The sequence below is a fragment of the Ovis canadensis genome, chromosome 16 (assembly GCF_042477335.2).
Source record: "Ovis canadensis isolate MfBH-ARS-UI-01 breed Bighorn chromosome 16, ARS-UI_OviCan_v2, whole genome shotgun sequence".
NCBI classification, from domain to species: Eukaryota; Metazoa; Chordata; class Mammalia; order Artiodactyla; family Bovidae; genus Ovis; species Ovis canadensis.
In genome coordinates, this window is record NC_091260.1 from 13,840,511 (window position 1) to 13,860,618 (window position 20,108).

Consider the following 20,108-nt stretch of genomic DNA (forward strand, 5'->3'; position numbering starts at 1 on the left):
ATGTAATGCACGTGAACCTTCCTGAAACATCCTCCCTCCCCTGTTCATGGAAAAATTATCTTCCACAGAAATGGTCCATGGTGCCAAAAAGGCTGGGGACCACTGCTCATCAGGACTTTCTAGGACGTGTAACAAATTAAAAGGCATCTTCCAGATTCCGGCAGAAAAAGAGCCCTAACCTTTAAATCACGCTCCACCTTCATTTCCATACTACTGTACCTAGAACTTGCTTGCATCCTATAAGGTCACAAAGCACCATCCCAGGATTCAGTGATCTGTCCATCTCCATCTCCTGTCCCTCCCAACAAGATTATTTATTTACACACCCACACAATCCCCTCCTTGCCTCTAAGATTAACAGCTCCTCCATCCTCTGGTCAAAATGGTGATGAACAGATATAACATTTAACATTATTAAATGCCTCATCATGCATCAGGCTTTCTACTTTGTACATGTCTTAATGCTTATACCAATCCTAGGAAGTTAGGAGCTATTATTCACCCCATTTTTACACGAGGGAATGGAGGCCCAGAGGAACTGGTGTTCTGCTCAAGACCACAAAGTTAGTAGGGGAGAGATAGAGGCAAGATCCAAATGAATCTTTCCTAAGAGTCCCATCTTTTAGGCACACCCCTCAACCGCAGCATGCACACTGCATCTTAGGATTCTCATAGTGCAACCAAGCAAATTGACACGGTAACACACACAGTTTCCCAGCACACACACAGCAGGAAAATGATCCCAAAGGAACTCTTCAGGGCTGGGCTAAAAGGACGGGGAGGCAGTGTGGACAGGACGGGGAAAACTGACCACTTGGATCATCCAACAGAATGGAGACTCCGAAAGTCACTTGCTCTCCTATCAAACTGATCACGTTTCCCGTTCCTAACTGTGATACGCATCATGGTTTGCACAGCTAATACTAAGTTTGTCTTCTCTGGGAACTCAATGATTAAGTGATAAAAATCAACGCTTTGAATTGTATTAAGGGGATAAGGAGGGAGAAAACCTGGCTAATCTACTGTCAGAAAATTGAGAATTATCAATGTCAAGAAGGCTCTTTCCCTGAGGCGACCCAGTTGACACATTTGCAAAATAAACGATTCTCATTTGTCAGATGGTAACAGTTCCAATGGATTGGGAACCTGTGGTCTCCAGCGGTGGCCTCCTTTGCACCCCACTACCTTCTGCCCTTCTTTATGGCATAATTGCTTACTGGCAAGCCAGTATCAAGCTGGCACCTGCCAACTCTGCACACAGACCGGCTCCCAGATAACAAGGGTCAGAACACAATGACATCTGGGCCTCAGTTCTCATGCAAAGCTGGAGAACTAGTGTTCATTATCAGGAGAAAGAGTGCTATTAAGCCCAATTTCCCCGGCAATGGATATCTTTCTAGGCTCCTCTTGACCAACCATAAGTCCCCTCACTACCCTGCCCCCACCACACTCAACTGGTGGCTGTCAACATCATTAATGTACATGAAGGCACTTAGTGTTTTTATGGCCTCTGCTGGGAAGCAAGCCAAGGAGACTTGCACCTGCCTCCTGAGGCGAGCAGGCTGAGCAGGGGTGAACTGATGTAGAGGACGAGTTAGCTTGTGGTCTGATCAAGTGTGGGCTTCCCTGGTGGCTCGGACAGCAAAGAATCTGTCCGCAATGCGGGAGACCTGGGTTCGATCCCTGGGTTGGGAAGATCCCCTGGAGGAGGGCATGGCAACCCACTCCAGTATTCTTGTCTGGAGAATCCCCATGGACAGAAGAGCCTGATGGGCTACAGTCCATGGGGTCACAAAGAGTCAGACATGACTGAGTGACTAAGTACAGCAAGTTTAGGATCCTTCTGGCTATTTCAGGACCAGCCTGTGACTGGACAAGCCGGTCATCCTCACAGATAGAGGCAAGGTTAGAGAGGGAGGAAGGTACCAAGATCTTTCCAAGTATAAGGACTAAGATCCCTCCATCTCCTGGCACTGCTTTGTCCCAGTGGAGCTCAGCCTTCTGCCTCACACCCCAGGGATCTGACACCTCTCGGCTCCTTCCCTCAGAGTGACACCTGCAGTCTCTAGGACACAGGCTGGGAGCCTGGCCTGAGAGTGCGTGTTATAATCTGGGAAAAGCTGTGCTGGGCACCTCTTGATCAGACACGGTTCAAGGAGGGAGCTGTGCCTGGGGTCCAAGGTCTGGGAGGGACCTTGCCCCTTACCGTGTCTCAGGGAGGGGGTCCCAGGAGGCACAGCTGTGTGGCTTGTCCAGAAGCCTTGCCAAAATTTCCCTTTCCCATCAAAACTCAGGGAGAGTCGAGCTGCTGTATCCCAAGGGGCCACAGCGGGTCAGGGGAGGAGGTCGGGCTTAGCGCTGCTTCTGGGCAGCTTGCACACCCCTGACTCTGCTGGGAGGGTGCTTGGGAGGGTGCTGGGGAGGGTGCTGGGAGGGTGTTGGGAGAAAGCGCCCACAGAATGATTGATGTGGCATTTCCAATCAGCGTGGTAAGATGGGCACTCAGGGTCAAAACCAGGTTTATGGGAATGGTACTTCCTCTATACCTGAATATTCCAGGGCATTTCCCACCCACCTGTGGCCCCTTATCTTTGGTATCTATAAAAGACCAGGGGCTCTCGCCTTCATCTAATCACCTTCCCCTGAATTTGGGACCAGTTTCTTCATATTCATTCATTCAATCTCCCTCCCCTCCCCACCTCCTGTTCGTATTCAAAACCAGGTGGAAGCCGTCAGCAATAAATTCCTGGAATCACTTGGGACATAGGACGTTCCAGTTTCACAGAGTTCCAAGAAGGAAAGTCATCCAGATTGTCTCTGGAATAAAATGTTAGCAGAAAATGTATTTTAAGAATAAAATGCTGCGTCATGCTTTAAAGCGGCACATCCCTTCATCCTTTCCTTAGCTTTAGAAAGTACAACCACCTCCAAAAGGCTTTCATAAGCCTCTGTCTTCTATGCAAGATCACAGACATCTTAGTTAATAATTAAATCCGCTTTCTTTCCTACTTCTAATGTGCTGTACCAGAATTTTATACCACCTCGTGTTCTAGTGAACACTGTAGCTTGTAACTGAGCAAAGCCAGTGGACAGTAAGACGCTGAGCACAGAGCAGCGTTCTCACAGCAAGGTCTCGGGACCAGGGGCCTCAGGGTCTCCTGGGAACTTGTTATTAATGGAAATGCAAATTCTTGGACTCCCAGCTGAGAGCCATGGAATCAGAAACTCTGGGAGGCAGTGGCCCAGCCACACGGGTTTCTGTGAGTTACCTGGGGGATGCTGAGCAAACTTTCCAGCCTGAGAACCTCTGGTGAGGGACTCAGGACCCCTGGCTCTGGAGTCCAGCAGACCTGGGATTGAATCCCACATCTTTAGTCACCAGGCTGTTCATCTGGCTTCATCGCTCTTTGCCTGATTTTCTGACCTAATAAGCAGGAATAATAATTCCCATCTCCTAGATTGTCAAATCAAGGCAAACAGCACAGCTATCCAGAGCCTAGTGTGGGTATTTTAGGGGTGCTGCCTGGAAACTCATCACAACCCCATCCCTTCCATGTTCCAGACCAGCGTCATCAAGCAAATGGAGATCAGACCCTTGGCTTGACGACTGACACAGCTCCTTTAAATAAAGGGCGTGACTCAGGCGCATGGCCACCTCAACCACTAGGCCTTCCAAGTGCCGCTTCCCAGAACTCCTGGAAAATGCCTCCGGGTGGGGCGCGGGTGGGTGTAGGGTAACTGGAACCACTTCCTCACGCTGTCACACCTGGAGGCCTGGACAGAGCATGCAACAAAGGACAGGCTGCGCAGACCCCGGGGGCAGGCACAGCGCGGATGCCCGCTTGTGAGCTGGGAGACTCACACAAAAGCGGACTTCTGGGGCTCACTGCTGCTCTTGCCCTCAGAGACCCTGTAGCCTGGGGCCTGGAGAAGTGAGTGAAGGGCTGTGCAGATAGCCTGCAGGCTTCCTGATGCTTCCTGTCGAGGCCTGGATGCTCCAGCCCCTCTATGGAACCTCTGTGGAAATAGGAGTTGAGGGTGGAGAGAGTAAAGCATGCCTCATCATTTGCAAAAGTCCGTGCTCAGTAAATGCTGTGATCACTATTAAGAAGCGACACAATATTTCCATATTGCTACAAGAAAAAAAATGGTAACATGGAATGCTTTCTAGCAGGCGAACAGCAACAGCCAACACACAGGCAGAGCCAAGTTTGGGCCAGGCATGTATTGGCCCATTGACTATTATGAATACAATTGATTACTGCATTCATCAATGTATTAATCCATTAACTCATACAACTCCACTACGGTGTGTATGCATTTTTCACATCAGTTTTACATTGGAGGTAACTGAGGCACAAGATGCTGAAGCAGTTACCAAAAGTGACAAATGAGTGTGTGTGTGTGTGTGTGTGTGTGTGTGTGTTGGTTGCTTCAGTCGTGTCCAACTCTGCGACCCTATGGACTGTAGCAGGGGACCCCAAAGTCAACTCTAGGGGCTCTGCCTACAGGGCCCCTGCCTCTCATTATGATGCTGTAAACAGCTAGGGAAAGGCTGGGTGTGCTCTGAAACATGTGTGTGACTTGCTTCAAAAAGATTAGTTAAGAACACAAAAGCTATAGAAGTTTTTAATAAGACCCGTGCATTAATTCTGAAGTCTACAGTTCAGAATTATACCAAGAGAAAAACAAAAGAGAATACAGACAATATTCAACAACCAAAAAACAAGAACAACAACAAAAACCTTTAGGTAAGAACTAATAACAGACAGGTGATGGCGTCAGGAGTCAGAGCATGAGATGATTCAGATGGTAAGAGTCAAGCATTAAAGGCCTGGTGGGGGCCAGCTGCACTAAAGAATGGCCGGACATTGTCTTAATACAGACACAGTCATGGAAAGAAAGGCACACACCAGCCAGTCACGGCGACCCCGTGCCTACTCCCAGCCTTTGACAAACACTCACCGACGGCTGCCCAATAACAATCTTGAGGAACCACTTCAGTCCCAGTTCTAAAGCCTCTCTCGAATAACTTTCCTGACGAATCTGTCGTTTACCTCTTTTTAGTGGATTCTGCGCTGACTGCACAAGGTCCCCCTAAGAAATCTATGTGTCAGAGGCATACAAATAACACCATCCAATTGAAAAAAATGCTTCTCTGCAAGTACATTGTGTTTTTCACATTTCAAGCCACTCATCTTTTTCTAAATGCTTTGCTATTTTTCTCATTGACGTGTACTTGGTTTATAATATTGTGTTATTTTCATGTATACAGCATAGTGATTCAGGTTTTTTTGAAGATTATTCCATTATAGGTTATGACAAGATATTGAATATACTTCCTGTATTACACAACAAATCCCTTTTGCTTATCTATTTTAGGTACAGTAGACTGTACCTGTTAATCTCATACTCCTAGCTTATACCTCCCCCCACCTTTGGTAACCATGTTTCCTTTCTGTCTCTGAGTCTGTCTGTTACCAGATTCATTCATATTACTTTTCAGGTTCCACATATAGGTGATATCGTGTAGTACTTGTTCTCCGACTCATTTCACTGTAAACGCTTTGCTAGTTTTTAACTGAAGGGAATCAAATGAGAAAGTCTCAGCCAACATTTTATAAGTTCCTCACACCTGGAGCCGCTCTCTCACTAATTTTTCGAACCTGCATCTTCTCTATATGATCCTGAGAAAATAAAAAGCTCTCAAACTAGCCCTCTTGACTAATTTTCAATCACCCACCCTTCCTAAATCATTAAAAATTCACATTCTCTTTGAAATAAAGGGATAGTCTCCCCTCAACTCTCTCAAATTTGGCCTTAATAATAAAAGAGTAAGATAAAAACGCAAAATAACTATAAGAGGTACTGCATATTTGCTGCTTACATCTTTTTTTTTTCCCTCTTCAAGTGTTTACAATAGGGCATTTCAACTTGTTATGAGTGGGAATGAGAAAGTGAAATAGACTAGAAACAGACCAATTTCATTTTTCTGTCAGCATCTCCTGACAGGCCAAAGATAAACCTCATAAACTGTGAAAAATGAACAATTCTTGGTTTTGATAACCTAAGCTGGGAGGAGGACCAAGGAGCTCCTATCTCTGGAACCCAGGAGTTTATCTCACTTGTTTTTCAATGATTAATCCCAAACTTATCCTATTTCGTCAACAACTTCAACGAGCCCAAAGGGAAGTTTTAGACCCCTGGCTCCAGCTCCTCTCTGTGTCCAGGCTTACTGGTGCCAGATGAAGTGGTAATTAACCCAAAGCCCCCTTTCCTGAGATGCAGACTTGCAAGGCAACAACAGCCCGGGGAAGGAGACCCCAGCGGGAACTGCCAACAGCAGACATGTCGGGGGTGAGGGCTCTGGAGGGGAATGAGCAAGACAGGATGCAGAGGCGACTGCACCAGCAAAAGCGACGAGGCAGAAAGGAGCGTGGAATGTGCGGAGCTGGGGAAGGCCGTGAAACAATGGTCTGGCAGGAGAGACGAGCTTCCAAAGTGGGAAGCAGCAGGGATAACATCAGGTAGAAGGCTGGGCTTGAAAATCCAGTCAAAGGAGTTTGGGGGTAATGTGGTGCCATAGGGAGCTGTCGTGTGTTCTAGAGCAGGAGAGTCTCACGATCTGAGTGGGCATCAGGAGGACAATGGTGTGCGGGCAGCTGATGGAAGAGATGAGGGTCAGGGCGTCTAATTTAGGAACATTTCAGGAATTGGGGCAGGAAGTGAAGAGGGCTGTGTTCAAACTCTCCTCATGGTCCAGTGGCTAGGAATCCACCTGCCAATGCAGGGGACCTGGGTTTGATCCCTGATCCGGGAAGATTCCGCATGCCACAGGGCAACTAAGCCTGTGGGCCACAACTGCTGATGCCCCTGAACCCTAGAGGTTGAGCTCCACAGCAAGAAAAGCCACCACAATGAGAAGCCTGCACCGCAGCAGAGAGCAGCCCCTGCTCACTAGAGAAGTGCCTTGCACAGAGAGACTCAACCAGCCAGAAGTAACTACGCAAATAGACATGTTTTTAAAAAGAAGGCTGGGTTCGCCTAGGTTTTTTTCCCTTGATTCAAGTATTTCCCTATTCAGAACTAGTGACTTCTGCCACAGATGCATACAACTTAGGCCACTATAGATTTACTCCTTTTATCCTTATCCACTTGATGCCTAGGTTTACTTACATAATCTGTGTTAGCCTCACCTTGATCTGTAATACCTGTGAAATCATAAACTTGACATATGAGTTGTATGCATACGTTTTTCTAATGCATGTGAAAACAAGCCCATGGTTAGTAAAGTAAGAAGTTGGTCTGTGCTGCACTTCAGGCCCCCTCAAACCACTATGGGGCAGATATGCTTTGAAGAAAGTTGCCTTAGTTCATGGGTTCTTAAGCTTACTGAGGTCACAGACCTCTTTGGTTACCTACTAAAACCCACAGATCCCTTCCCAGAAAACTGAGTGTCTGCCTGCACACACACAATTTTGTATATCATTTCTGACTGTCACTGTCCCTTGGGTTAAAACCCTCGTGACTTATCCGGGGCTGGCAGAATATGAACCTTAGCTTCCCAGCAGGCCAGGTTACTTGGCAAATCTTCCCAGAGCTCACTGTGGCTTTGGAGTCCTTCCAAGAGCTTGCAATATCTTCTTGGGGGTGTCAGACCCTCTCAGTTTCTAGAACGTTCTAAGGCCAAAGCCACTGCTAATGGCTCCTCACACACCCTTGCTCTCTTCTGAGGCTCCCAGCAGACAACTGCCACAAGGGGACTCTGATCTTCATGGGCCTGCACCACCCCCACCCCAGGGTTAACCTGGACTCGGCTGGGCTGGCCCCAGGGAGGTGGGCTGAGCCGTTCCATTTGGTTCCCCAGCCTGTTGCTGAGAGAAGCATTCGGTCTCACCCACGGCCTGTGATTGCTCTGTCAAATCAATTCGAGAGACTATAAAGATATGAGAGCCGAACAGCACCAGCAGGAGACTCCATTTTTTTCCTGGAAGGCTCTTTGCCAGATAAAACAAGACTAAATATGAAATGGCTGGAACTAATGTTGGGGTTGTGGCTGATAAGTAAAGAACAGCTAAACAGGCTTTGACACTATGACTCTGCAGAGGGCAACACTCTCCCTGGAAGTGGGGGTGTGGGGATTTATCGGGACCGTTGGGGAGAGAGCTGTCTGGAAGAGGTTCCTCCCTCATAAAAAACCCAGGCCCCTGCTGACCGATTCTCACATTAGGAAAACATTGGTAAATCATCAGCATAATCCAAGAATCATTCCCTTCCTCGGCGCTGAGCACCAGGGCCCTTCTCTTCTTATCTGGTTCTAATTTTCTTCATGGGTGCTGCTCCTAATTCATTAATTGAAAGGATTTTTGGCTAGAAGCCCATGACCCTCCTGGAACAAAAACATAAAATCATAGGGGCTGATCTTCTGTGGGTCTAAGAGAAGCCAAAGAGGATGGGGCTGGTTGCTTTGGGGTCCCTGCTGGGTTCGGTTTGGACCCCTGAGGCACAGGTCTGGGGAAATGGCTGCCTGGAGATCTTCCCTAGCCAGGGAACCATGGTAAATCACTAGCTTTCTGAATGTCCCCTGGAGAACATACATGATCATACAAGGCTTTTAAGATCAACCATAATAGACACCCAACAATTTGTTTTTCTTTGGCTGCTTTTACTGACCCCTCTGGACCTTCCTCCAAAGATGGGTCTGATACTACTCAGCATGACACGGAGGAAAGAGAAGGAGCTTTGGGGTCTAACAACGGACCTGAATTAAAATATGCCTCCATGCCTTCCTAACTGTGTGGCTTTGGGCATGTGGATTAATCCCTCTGGGCTTCAGTTTCTGTGAAAGCTCAAAAAATCGAGTAACTGCATTACAGAATGGCTATGAGGCTTGCATGAAACGATGCATGTGAAATAGATCGGCGGGTTCTTGGTACATGGTACCTCTCAACTAACAGTAAGAATCACCACCACCATCAACATCACCAGTATCTTCCCTGATGATCTGGGCCGGAGTTGAAAGAGAACAAAGTCGTGGGGTTCAGCTCAACTCAGCGTCATGTAGAATGGATTTGCAAATGGCATTCATGATGGCACCAGTATGTACAATCCCTAGTTTCGCTCCTGAGCTGGATAAGCAGGATATGTCAAACGACACAGCTGCCACGTTCTTTCATTCATTTACTCACTCGCTCAACAAATATGGTACCTACTATGTTCCAGACACTTTCCTAGGTGGTAGATACAGCTATATGCTGGACAGACATAAGCCTTGTCCTGAGGAGCATAGTCCCTCCGCCTCTCAGCTGTAACACAGCCTCAGCAAACACAGTGCAGGAAGCCGCAAAGGCAGCCCTTACCAATCAAGGTTAGTTTCACCACCAAACGGCAGGACACAGACGTGTCCAGGGCCATAGCAACTCCACCCAAAATGCCCATAGGAAATTCAACAGATATTTTTGCTGACATCTCAATACCAGGTACTGTGTTAGTCCCGGGAGCACCTTGTTGGACAAAGCAGGCCCAGGCCCAGATCATGAGGCGAGGGCCATCGTCTAAGCAGAGGGAGAAGGCAGCCTAGAAGACAGCCGTGCTACCAGCGGCAACGCCTGGTCCGCAAGGCAGCTGCTGTGTCACTGAATCTCAAAGCCACATAGCACTGCACTCACCAGGCAGGTCATCTTCTGCAGTGGGGTACATACTTAACTTTAAACCAACTCTGCATGCTCTGATCACCTATTTCATTTAGAGGATAATCACAAAAGTGAAGAAACCAAAAGACTCACAGACACAGAGAAGAAATTGGTGGTTACCAGTGGTGGCAGGAGTAAGGGAGTAAGGGGTGTAAGCTACCTGGCGTATGATCGGCTCAAGGATGTGTTACACACGCAGAAAATATAGCCAGTATTTTGCAATAACTGTAAATGGAAAGTAACTCTTAAAATTGTATAAAAAGTTTTTAAAAATCTAATAAAAAATAAGGACAGCAAAGATTACTTTCCCCACCGAAGAGGCAGGCTAGCAGTTAGAGTGTTGGGGCGTCTGCCCTGGACCCTGCTGTCCATCTGGCTGCCCCCCTGCTCCTCACAGCCCAGCCCCCGAGGGATCCATTAGGAATCCACCCCCCGCTCTTTCTCACCAGCCCCAAACCTCCCACACTAGCACATAAGCTGTGGTCTGGGACTAAGAGGGTTTTGTTTTTTAAACAGTTAAATCTTTCATTGCAGACCAATTAAAATTTAAAGACTCTCTCTCCTCCCCCCAACCTCTCTCTCCCTCTCTCTCTCTCTCACACACACACACACACACACACACACTTCCACTCCTCTGAGCACAAAGAGCTGAAGATAGCCTGGTGTTTACTATTAGAAACAGGATTTGAAAACCCACTGAGAGAAATCCTGGCTCTTCACCTCCACTTGTCTTTTTCCTGCTCAAACTTTTCCTGAATGAGAGATTGCTCTACCAGGAACCCTGAGTGTCCACCCTCAAAGCAGCCTGTGGGTGGAGGATGCAGCCCGTCTCCCTGGCCCTCTCAGCTGTCCGGCAGAGCGTGAGCAGGCACCTGTGGTGGCCCAGAAGTGGCCGGAGCGCCCGGCGGGCCAGGCCTCACTGTCACCCTGCTCTGCCCACCCCGGTCCCCAGTGTCTGTCTGCACATCTACCCGGCCTCCTCGCTGCCACCACAGGGCATCGGCAGTATCAGGGGACCCTTCCTGACCATCCAGGAGGAAGGGGAAGGGCATGAGGCCACGCCTCTAGCCCCAACCTCATTCTACATGGTCTGCGCTTCTCAAAGCAATGGACTTTTAAAGTAAGATCAGGTAGGGAAGGTCTCACACGCACACACACGCTTTACTTCCAGAGCTCTCGGGTTCCTCGTGGCATCTCTTGCTAGAATTCTCAGAGCTAGGGAAGTCACCCTTTGGTATTAATTTGGACATAAAATTTCCCTCATCTCCCATTTCCCCTCTTGCCTTAGAGGGTCCCAAACAGTGACCTCCTTGCAGGCAGTTGGCCTGCGGCTCTGGTGCTGGGCTTCATGGGGTCCCATCCTGGGGGAACTGGCCACTTTCCTGGGGGTTAGTGGGTGGCAAGCAGTCGTCCCATCATGATGCTGGGTGTACACTCCCAGCTCTAGACGGTTCGTGGCGAAGTGATGGAAACTTCGTCTTTCTCCTGGCTAAAGCCCATATAAGGACAGATCGAGATTGAAGGCAAAAACAACATCCATTCTTGGTGATGGAAAGAAATCATCTCTGGCAGGATGTGAGTTAGAGAAAACTCTGGGCCCCGTGGAAAAAGGGATCTTGAGACTCCTATAAAACAAGGCAAATGGGGTGACTCATCTCAGGGTCAGGGTGTAATCTGTGCTGTGGAGCTGTGAGGCTGGAAGCAGCCAAGAGAAGGGAGAGCAGACGCTCCTAGTCAAGGGGGCTGGGTTCTCTGGCCACACAGGGGAACACGGAGACTTGGGAAGAGGCCGGAGAAATTCACTGAACAAGTGGTTCTGGCCAGGTCCACCACTTCACTAAGGAAGAAGGGCTCCCAGCTCAGCTGCTGACACCCACCCCGCTACCTGGTCCGTTTAGGTGTCACCGCGCACGTACTGAGTGCTTCAGTCGTGTCCGGCTCTTTAAGACCCCATGGATTGTAGCCCGTCAAGCTCCTCTGTCCAAGGAGTTCTCCACGCAAGAATACGGGAGTGTGTCGCCACACCCTTCTCCAGGGGGCTTCCCAACTAGGGATCGACCCGCATCTCCATGTCTCTTGAACGGGCAGGTGCGTTCTTTACCACCAGCGCCGCCCGGGGAGCTCTGCAGTCTCTGTGTAAGACGCCCAGGCATGTCTAGCCCTTTGCGGCCCCACGGGCTCCCTTACACTGCACTGGCAGGCTGGTTCTTTATCCCTAGCGTCACCTGGGAAGCACCCTAAGTCTCAGTGTCCCCCTTTAAATTTGGAAATCTTCCTGCCCTTCCTTTGCCTCACAGATGGGTGTTTCCAGAAGCAGTAATGGCAGACTTTCACTGCACCCTTAGCATACGCCAGGGGCTGTGCAAGCATGTTTCACGAGATTCTCATGCCAAGACACAGCGAGCTTGATACACGAGCTAACCACTTGCCTTTCACTAACAAGGATGCTGACATTCAGAGACGAGCTAACTTGTCTCAGGTGACAGTACTGGTAAGTGGTCGAGTCAGGATGTGAGCAAAGGCAGATGGCCTTTCTGCATCCCTGGTAACATTTCAATATGAACACACTTTACTGCCCTTTTTAGAAGAAACCAGGAAAGGTAAATGAGGAGAGAGCGCGCGATTGCCTTGGAACACAAAGCGAGCGTGAAAGATCCTCCAAAGGCATCAAAACAGAACACTGTCCTCCTCCCCTTGAAACCTGCATTCCACATCGTGTGCCCCCCGTTACCTTCGGAGCCCCTCAGCCTGTTAATTCACTTTCCAGACCCCGTGTAGCTGTGTCTCTGGGTGATCATAACTCGGGTGAGTCAGCTGACACAGTCTGTGAGTTCTCGGGAAGATGTCATTAGTTGGAAATAGTGCCGAGGGTCACACAGGGAGTCTGCCTGCAGACACCGTCCTCTCCCCTTGCCGAAGAGCCGCGTTCTGTGCCCAGCAGCTGCTTCCCACGCCTCTCTGCGCTGGCTGCTCCAGCCCGCCCAGCCCGCGCCACAAAGGTCAACAGGAACCCACAGAGCAGTACTGCCGCCCTGCTGCTGTCACGAGGGGCAGCCCACTTTCCTGAGGATCCAGAGGGGGACAGCCCTGCCGCACCCCACACTGCACTAAGCTTGAAGCCACCAAGACACGTTCAACAAACACTCAGTGAGCCCTGTTTCAGGTCAGATAGCAGACATGATAAAGCAGGGTGCCTATCGCCCCCAGGCCAAATGTTAAATGTAGGGCAGGAAAAGACCAGCAAAGCAGCGCCATGTTATAAGGTGGCATTAAATACATACTAAATGAGCACCATTTTAACTGTGGCTGGAACATACTTTGAACGATTCATTTGTATTTATTTCTCATCAATTTTCTCCTTTCCTCTGGTCCTTTCTCAAGCAAGTAGCCAATCAGCTTTGTCTTCATTCCCTTATAAATGGTAGGGGAGAAGCCGCCTACAAGGCTATCTCACGTCAATATTCCAAAACCTGAGGCGCAGAGTTGGTTCAGGAGGATTCGTGGAGGAGGAGGTAATAGAGGATTGGGAGGAAGAAGCAAAGTGAACTGGAGAAAGCCAAGGATGAGAGCAGTGTCCACCCAGAATACAAAGAGACGCCCCTGGGTTGGTGGGGAGGTGGGGCGAGGAGGAGAGGGAAGAGGGGCGAGAGAGGCGGAGAGAGGGAGACGGAGAGAAGAGAGACACTGAACCGAGGCTGGGACCGCCGAGCGCTCAGGCAGAGAGGGCTCAGCCTCTCTGCTCCTGCCTGGCGAGGCCCCAGTGAGCAATGGCCGTATCGCATCCCTAGGTTAGCGCAGGACCAAAGGTGATTCTGTTAAAACAATTCTCTCGTTGCCCACGTGACTATAGAGAGCTGCCAGCCCTACAGGAGCAATAAGATGCACCCCAAATGTCACTTGCTTGGCTTCTGCCTTACTTTGACGCTGCACAAGTCCCTAGAGCTGTGGCCCAGACTGAGCTGCGGCCCAGACTGAGCTGCGGCCCAAGCAACTCCTGCCAGTCTCTGGGTGGCCTAAAGGGATGGTGCTAAGGTTGCCAGACACTATACAGGATGCCTTGCATTGCGGGTCCTATATTCTATTTACTAAATGAGGAAACCCGAGATTGGGATTGACATTGAAATTAAGATGATAAAAACAACGTGGATGAAAATTTATACCAGAGTTTGCAGAACCGAATATGTGGATTGAGAGACACACCTGTTTGAACACAATACATTCTTTTTTTTTTTTTTTTTTTTACAGTGCTTTAAGTTTTATCCCCAGGCGGCTCTAGTGGTAAAGAATCCGTCTGCCAATGCAAAAGACTCAGGTTCGATCCCTGGTCCAGAAGATCCCCTGGAGCAGGAAATGACACCCCACTCCAGTATTCTTGCCTGGAAAATTCCATGGACAGAGGAGCCTTGTGGGCTACAGTCCATGAGAACACAAAGAGCTGGACACAACCAAGTCACTGAGCACACACAGAACACAGTTTATGAAGGTCCTTCACATTTACTGTATCATTTGATTCCCCATAACCTAGTGAGATGAGAAATGCAAGTCTAATTATTTCCAGAAAAAGACATGGGGCTTATGGAAGCTGAGCCCATAAGCTTCCCATTGAGGATGCCAAGTCCACGTGGGCCAAGGCTCTAAGCAAATCCTGCCTCCGCTCCCAGGCTGCTCCGCTCCGGACTTCACACAGGGTCTCAGCCTGGCCCTGGTTCTGCACCGCAGAGATGATTCCAGTGAATTCAGTCTCCAAATGCTCTCTTCAGCTTCCATGATGCAGTAAGTTTTAGGGGTGCCTAGTTCCAGATGACCTCTCTCTGGCACAGGGGCCAGAACTAGGAAATGATTTGATTTGGTGAGGTCACCACAGTCAAGTCTCCATTGCCTGTGGGTCTCAAGATGATGAGACTTACGATAGGCCTGGCTGCTAACCCTCTGGGTCACTATCTCTCAGACCAGGGGACACCCAATCACTAAAAAGATAGCCTGACTCCGCTGCAACTCAGCGAGGATGCTGTGGAAGGCAATTTGGGGAGAAGAGAGCTTTGCAAAGAAGGGAGCCAGACTTGGGGCTTCCCAGGTGGTGTTAGTGGTAAAGAATCCGCCTTCAAGGCAGGAGACCTGGGTTCAGTCCCTAGGTTGGGAGGATCCCCTGGGGAGGAAATGGCAACTCACTCCAGTTTTTTGGCCTAGAGTATCCCAGGGACAAGGAAGCCTGGCAGGCTCCAGTCCGTGGGGTCACACAGAGTCAGACATGACTAAGCACGCACATACACAGTGCAGACCCCAGAGGGGACAAGGTTGAGGCACGACTGTCCAGCAAACTTAAGACAGCCACTGCCGGTGGTGGGGGGAGGCCTCTGTCAGAGCTCCGGTTTTTACACATCCTAAAAGCTCTACTTATGGACAGCAGGTCAGAGGGAAGGGAAAAAATGCAACCAGACTTGAAAAGTTGCCTGGTGCTGCTGTCAGCAAATGGACTGCAGCTGTTTTTGCCATTTCAAAAGCTGGTGCTCCTGCTTTTTTAGAAAGTATCTTGTAGGAAATAAAGAATAGGAATCTGGGGAAGCCCCCTACCACCACCCACTTTGATAAAAATTTCATTTTTCACTCTACATAAGAGACTTTAAGGGCAGGGAATTTTCTTTTCTTTTTTTTCTTTGAAGTGTTGGAATATAGGAACCAGTTTTATTCTCATTTTTTATTGCACTAATATTAAAAATTTTTTTTAATTGGAGTATAGTTGCTTTACAATGTTGTGTTAGTTTCTGCTGTATAACAACGTAAATCAGCTATATGTATACATAAGTGTGCATTGCCAAATTACTTCAGTTGCTTCTGACTCTTTGTGACCCTACAGACTATAGCTTGCCAGGCTCCTCTGTCCATGGGATTCGTGTTTCTTTTCCTTCCTGCATTGGCAGGCAGGTTCTTTACCACTAGCCCACCTGGGGAGCCCACGTATACACATATCCCCCCACTGTAAGCCTCCCTCCCTCTCACTCCCCCATCCCGTCCCTCTGGTCACCACAGAGGACCAAGCTGAGCTCCCTGGGCTTTACAGCAAATCCCTGCTGGCTGGCTGTTTCGCATACGGTGATGTATATGATTCAACGCTACCCTCTCAATTCATCCGATCGTCTCCTCCCCGTGTCCGCAAGTCCATCCCCTATGTCTGCATTTCTATTACTGTCCTGCAAATTGTTCTTTGTACTTTGGTATGTTGTATGCATTATTTATTATCCACTAAATACAAACAACAGTGACTCTTCACTATGGGTGGAAGCCATTTGGGAGTGTGAGAAAAGGGCACCTTCTAGATTGGGACATGAGAAAAGGACTTTGATGATCACCAAGACACTCCTTACAGATGTCTGCTCTGCTGAGTTTCCAACACAAAATGAAGTGGGGCTCTGCACGTGATAACTGCATTTGAGCATCTCTTTCAAAGGTCTCACTGACGGCAGCCCATGGCCTGGGACACATCGTCTAAGGAGCCGGAGCCCATGCTGTGTCAATGTCAGGACCCAGGTGCCGTATCTGGGCAGGCGAGTTCTCCTCAGAGCTCCTTCTCATCAGCCCGGCTCAGGACTGAACTCAGCCCAGGATCTCAAGTTCCCTTCCTCCACTTGGGGCTGGTGACTTTTAAACGTGGAGGCTCTGCTAAGCACTGGGATTTCATTAAGGGCCCTGTTAAAATTTACTAGAGTTAAATAAAGAAAAGACCCAGCCTTGGAAATTATTCTTCTTTGGCCGTGTCTCTCCCTCTCCCCGCTTCCCACCCCAAGCCTCAATCCCACTTATTCACCCATTAGACGGCCAGCAATTGAGCTAACTCTGGAAAGATGCCCATATCAAATGTCTTTAGAAATCATTTCAGAAAATGCCTTTAGGAAGGCAGGTCACCTCTTCCCATCTGTCTTACTCTGGCAGATCTGGGGACCTACACAAAGAGGCAGTGAAACAAAACCGTGAAGAATACAGCCTCTCAAATCAGACGGGGATACACCCTGGCCACTGCCTTACTTTCCGGATGACCTTGGGCCTGCTTCTTAACCTCTGAGTCTCACTCTCTGCATCCACAAGATGGGAAGAGTACTATGATGTGTTGGATAGCACGTTAAGAGGTTAGACCAAACGATGCGTGTCAGCCGCTTAACCCAGTGTCTAGCACTCAGCAAGTGCCGGAAGTGTGAGCCCTGAACAGGGGTCTTCCAAGGGCACCGCCTGTCTTTCTTGTCACACTGGTGCAGCTTGTGTTTAAGAGAAGTTTTGCCAGGTGCACGGAGAGCTAAGGAGAGGGAAAAATGTGTTCACACTCCTGGAGTCAAAAGTTGTCCCATCCTTCTGTGATGTCATAATCGGAGCTGCAGCCCACAGATCTGAAGTCTGACAACCCCCACAACCAGTCGTCACCACCCACACACTTTTCATCACCCTCTTGCACATAACACCTGGGGCCTCTGCTTCCATCCCACCATTTCATGACCCTGTCCAACTCAGGGTCCTTGTTCAGCATCATAAGAGCAGCCAGTATCTGCAGGAGGTAAGCACATCGGGGCCCCCAGGAACTGAGACAGGAAACCCCTTCCTGGAGAAGCTGAAATTGAGCAAGATGGGATACAGGCAGGCATATCTTTTTGTTTTCATAATTAAAACTGAAACTCGATCCCCCTGCTCAGGGAGACCTGGCCACAGGCTTCATCTTTCAAAGCACTACCTGGATGCTTATTAAGGGGCCACTTGCCCCCAAGATTGGGTTACTTCACTTTCAGCAGCTGCTTGACCTCTCCCCACCACCGGTGCCAAGGTGAAGACTCACCTGAAATCAAGCCCGAGCTGCACAGGTAGCCCTTGGCAGCCAGGGCTAGAGGTAGCTCCTTGGTAGACCAATAATTTCTGAGGAAGGTGGGCTCCTGCTTATTTGGGTCTCTGCCCGAAGGTGCTTCCAAAGCTCCAGCCAGAGTCACATACCTCTCATCTCTTCTGCATTTTCCTGTCCTATGTTCTCACGCCACTTGCCTCAGAGCATCTCATTTTTTGATTTACGCGTTTGCCTTTGCTTGCTCCCCTTAGACCATCAGCTCCAATGGAAGAGAAGCTCTGCTTGCCTTATTCACGCTATAAGCCCAGTGTGTATTGGTTTTTGCATTGAGTAGATAAAGAGTAAAAGATTGATCAAATGCCACACAAAGGACTTCCCTGTTGGTCCAGTGGTTAAGAATCTTCCTGCCAATGTAGGGAACATGGGTTCCACCCCTGCTTGGGGAAGAATCCATATGCTGTGAAGTAATTAAGCTGGCATACCACAACAGAAACCACCACTATGAGGAGCCCACATGTGGCAACTAGCAAGCGGCCCCTGCTCATTGCAGTGAGAGAAAGGCCCATGCAGAGCAGCAAAGACCCAGCGCAGCCGAAAATACATTTAAAAAATTTAAAAAAAATTATATGTCATACAAAAACCAAGAGGTCTACCTGTAATGGGGCCTGGAGTACAGAGAATGTTCTGTGAAGGAAGGAAAGACAGACACGTTTTTTCCCTCTTGATGTCCCCAAGCTTTATGACACACTCATACACCAACCACATTCTTCATAACATCATACACAAGGGCTGAGCAATTCAAGATCATTTGATCTGAAGTATCGCCTGCCGCTATTCATCATACTTAGTTACTCGCTTGCTATATCTAGTAAAATTTCTGAACCAAAATGGATGATAGTGCGGATGCCTAAGTACATGGAGTGGAAAGTCAATACAAATTTGATGTTAGCCAAGAAGCCTAAGTGTGGGTGGAGGAGAGAGGATGGTGAGATAGGGGAGAGGAAAAATAACAGGAATAGTCAGCGCTGCCCTTTAGCTGAAGCCTAAGGCAAATAAATGAAATAGGACAGACAGGCTGAGACTCCAGTCTAGCTTGCTTCCCTCTCACAGCAACGCCTTCTGGTCTTTGCTTCTCTGAGCTGGGCGACAGTGGTCTCCATACACAGGGATTTCCATACCCAGGGATGCAGAGAAAGAAGAGAAGCTGGGCAGAGAAGTGGCAGCCATGTCTGCAGGAGGATTAACAAGCAACCTTGGAAGTCTCCAGTAGCTCAGGCTCCAGAACAAAACTTACAGGAAGGCCAAAAGCAATGGGTGTGTGATGAGGGCTACACATCCATTCAGAAATAAACTGCAAAATCCGTAACTGAACAAAAACAAAGCAGCACCCTCCATAAGCTGTTATATTTGACCCAGTGTCAACTTCCTCCGTGTGATCAAAGAACAAAACAGGAGCGGCTCTGCCCATTGCCACTGCACCCCCCGTCACGAGAACTGTCGCCGTCTGCCCAGTCCAAGGCAGCTGTTCTTATACTCAGGACGGAACCCTCCTTCCAGGGCAGGTTCAGGGTGTGTTTCTGGTGACCCTGAATCAGCTGAAGAGCTCCTGCAGCTGTGTGTGAGATACTCTGTGGACCTCTGTGAAGGAACTCTGGATTTCTTAGTTCTAGAAACCAGTTAGCAGCGGGGTTCCAAAAGCCAGAGTTTGGTAATATGCACGCATGCCCACGCATAGACAGGCAGAAGCAAAGTGACCCCCGCACCCCCGCTAACTCTCCAAAAATGGTACATAATCTCTAGCTGTGTAACTTTGCGACAAAAACCTCTCTGGAACTTCCTAATGTTTTTGATGACATTAAGACACTGATCAATCTAAGAATCTTTGAGTTTAAAAATTTTACACTTCTAGACAACCAACAAGGGCCTACTGTATAGCACATGGGACTCTGCTCAGCATTCTGTATAACCTAAATGGGAAAAGAACCGGAAAAAGAACAGAAACACGTACATGTATAACTGAGTCATTTTGCTTTCCACCTGAAACTGACATGACATTGTGAATCAACTATACTCCAATATAAAATTTAAAAAATCCCATACTTATAGAATAAATATTACTCCATGCTTTTTCTTTCTCTCTCCCTTGCTTTTTCTGTCCCTCCTTCTGATTTTCTTCTTTCTTCCATCTTGGCCAAGTCCCTTTCATCTGCCTCACAAGGGCCAGTAACGCCCAAACAGCCAGCAAATTAGCAATTGTATTCACAAGGTTTGGAGTAGCTGATAGTCCAAGACTATGATTCAACTACTGAGTTCTGAGGCTCTAAAACAAAACCCCCAAGTCTCCTGTTGAGCATGAGTAAGAAAAAACCAGCCAGTCAGCAAGCAAAGGTCTCCTGATTGAGTCCTGGGAGTGCACACAATAAATACAGCTACCACACCACGAAGTGTGGTCTAATACAGAAACGTGCACACAGAAAAGCAATATTTTCACTCCAGGAATTGAGATAGCAGTAGTCAAGTATGGATGTGAGAGTTAGACCATAAAGAAGGCTGAACACTGAAGAACTGATGCTTCTGAGCTATGGTGTTGGAGAAGA

General features: G+C 48.5%; 1 protein-coding gene across 1 annotated transcript in view; it reads right to left on the bottom strand.

Moving 5' to 3' along the window:
• The window catches only part of SLIT3 (slit guidance ligand 3), a 724,331-nt gene that overhangs the window by 374,022 nt on the left and 330,201 nt on the right, over positions 1 to 20,108 (bottom strand). The window lies entirely within an intron of this gene.